Raw genomic sequence first — 2,500 nt, 5'->3', positions numbered from 1 at the left:
GGGAAGCGAGGTGACCGGAAAGTAGCAGCCGCCACGAGCGTGAGGGAGCAGCCGAGAGCCCTGTCTGACTGATAGATGAATTCTTTTGCCTGAGGTTTTGCCTGAAAGAGAGTGGTGGGTGTTTTGGTGCATTGCTGCTCAAAGGCACTCCCTGCTGGTGTGCAGATGCAACTGCTCAAGCAATGGAGGTGTCCTGTGCCTCAGCAGCAACATGTAAACTAGCGTCAAGTTAAGAGCACTGCCTTGAGCTAAAAGCTCCTTACCGCTCACTTACTGCACAAGAACGCCCGCTCCTTCAAGCCGGAGTCGAACCAGCGACCTAACGACGACTTTGCTTTGCTTTTTTTCCACTGCAGTCCTCCGCTCTACCACCTGAAAATCGAAGGGAAGCGGCAAAGGTGTCTCGCTTTGGTGATTGTCCGCCGTGCGCCTTTTGACGCTCGCGGCCTGGTGTACCTGCTGATGCCGCAGTATTGTGGGACTGTGAGTTGCCCGCTGCTCTGGAGAGGCTGTGCCAGTGGCGCAATGGATAACGCGTCTCACTACGGATCAGAAGATTGTAGGTTCGACTCCTACCTGGCTTAATCTTTTTTACGCACTTTGCATTATGGCTCTAGATGCCTCGCAAGCGCACCTACTTGGTCATGCTGCCCAGCAGTTTGCACGGCCAGTGCCTTCTTAGCGCAGTAGGCAGCGCGTCAGTCTCATAATCTGAAGGTCCTGAGTTCGATCCTCAGAGAAGGCATTGATACTTGCAAAGCATTTTTATCCCTCATCTCAGCTTTCCATTTTTGCTGCACAAGACTATCGACAAGACTTGCTGCTACGGCACACCAAAGGATTTGATGTCCCTTGGCCCCTCTGTACCTCAGCGTGTGGAGACCCTTCGGAAGTACACGGGTTCACCGACAGCTGACACCACTGTTGCGTTTGAGCCATTGCCCCGAGCCAAAAGAGGAGTGGAGAATGCAGGCATCGATCCCGCTACCTCTCACATGCAAAGCGAGCGCTCTACCATTTGAGCTAATTCCCAAGCTGCGTCTTACAATTGCACCAAGTTTGCTTCTCAGTAGCTCCTTAGCACTCGCCTCTGAGTTGCTGCGCCACCAGCAGGGATCTCCTGCTTTGGGTTAGCCCGCTCCCTGATCTCTTTCAACGCTTTGCTCCAATCGGCGTTACCGAGCAACGGCAGGGCGGGAAGTCAGAGAAATGGGGAAAGAAGCCGAGAAAGAGCCCGAGCCGACGGAAGGGAAGCGAGGTGACCGGAAAGTAGCAGCCGCCACGAGCGTGAGGGAGCAGCCGAGAGCCCTGTCTGACTGATAGATGAATTCTTTTGCCTGAGGTTTTGCCTGAAAGAGAGTGGTGGGTGTTTTGGTGCATTGCTGCTCAAAGGCACTCCCTGCTGGTGTGCAGATGCAACTGCTCAAGCAATGGAGGTGTCCTGTGCCTCAGCAGCAACATGTAAACTAGCGTCAAGTTAAGAGCACTGCCTTGAGCTAAAAGCTCCTTACCGCTCACTTACTGCACAAGAACGCCCGCTCCTTCAAGCCGGAGTCGAACCAGCGACCTAACGACGACTTTGCTTTGCTTTTTTTCCACTGCAGTCCTCCGCTCTACCACCTGAAAATCGAAGGGAAGCGGCAAAGGTGTCTCGCTTTGGTGATTGTCCGCCGTGCGCCTTTTGACGCTCGCGGCCTGGTGTACCTGCTGATGCCGCAGTGTTGTGGGACTGTGAGTTGCCCGCTGCTCTGGAGAGGCTGTGCCAGTGGTGCAATGGATAACGCGTCTCACTACGGATCAGAAGATTGTAGGTTCGACTCCTACCTGGCTTAATCTTTTTTACGCACTTTGCATTATGGCTCTAGATGCCTCGCAAGCGCACCTACTTGGTCATGCTGCCCAGCAGTTTGCACGGCCAGTGCCTTCTTAGCGCAGTAGGCAGCGCGTCAGTCTCATAATCTAAAGATCCTGAGTTCAATCCTCAGAGAAGGCATTGATACTTGCAAAGCTTTTTTATCCCTCATCTCAGCTTTCCATTTTGGCTGCACAAGACTTGCTGCTACGGCACACCAAAGGATTTGATGTCCCTTGGCCCCTCTGTCCCTCAGCGTGTGGAGACCCTTCGGAAGTACACAGGTTCACCGACAGCTGACACCACTGTTGCGTTTGAGCCATTGCCCCGAGCCAAAAGAGGAGTGGAGAATGCAGGCATCGATCCCGCTACCTCTCACATGCAAAGCGAGCGCTCTACCATTTGAGCTAATTCCCCAGCTGCGTCTTACAATTGCACCAAGTTTGCTTCTCAGTAGCTCCTTAGCACTCGCCTCTGAGTTGCTGCGCCACCAGCAGGGATCTCCTGCTTTGGGTTAGCCCGCTCCCTGATCTCTTTCAACGCTTTGCTCCAATCGGCGTTACCGAGCAACGGCAGGGCGGGAAGTCAGAGAAATGGGGAAAGAAGCCGAGAAAGAGCCCGAGCCGACGGAAGGGAAGCGAGGTGACC

General features: G+C 54.0%; 1 non-coding gene across 1 annotated transcript; it reads left to right on the top strand.

Moving 5' to 3' along the window:
• Positions 1 to 672: 672 nt before the first annotated feature.
• Positions 673 to 745, top strand: trnam-cau (transfer RNA methionine (anticodon CAU)). Its single transcript has one exon. It is a non-coding gene; the product is annotated as a tRNA-Met (tRNA).
• Positions 746 to 2,500: the final 1,755 nt, after the last annotated feature.

The sequence above is a fragment of the Somniosus microcephalus genome, unplaced genomic scaffold (genome assembly GCF_052327205.1).
Source record: "Somniosus microcephalus isolate GS21.2 unplaced genomic scaffold, FLI_Smic_1.0 scaffold134, whole genome shotgun sequence".
Classification (NCBI taxonomy): domain Eukaryota; kingdom Metazoa; phylum Chordata; class Chondrichthyes; order Squaliformes; family Somniosidae; genus Somniosus; species Somniosus microcephalus.
The sequence above is the reverse complement of the archived record's forward strand: the minus strand, read 5'-3'. Positions and strand labels throughout refer to the sequence as shown.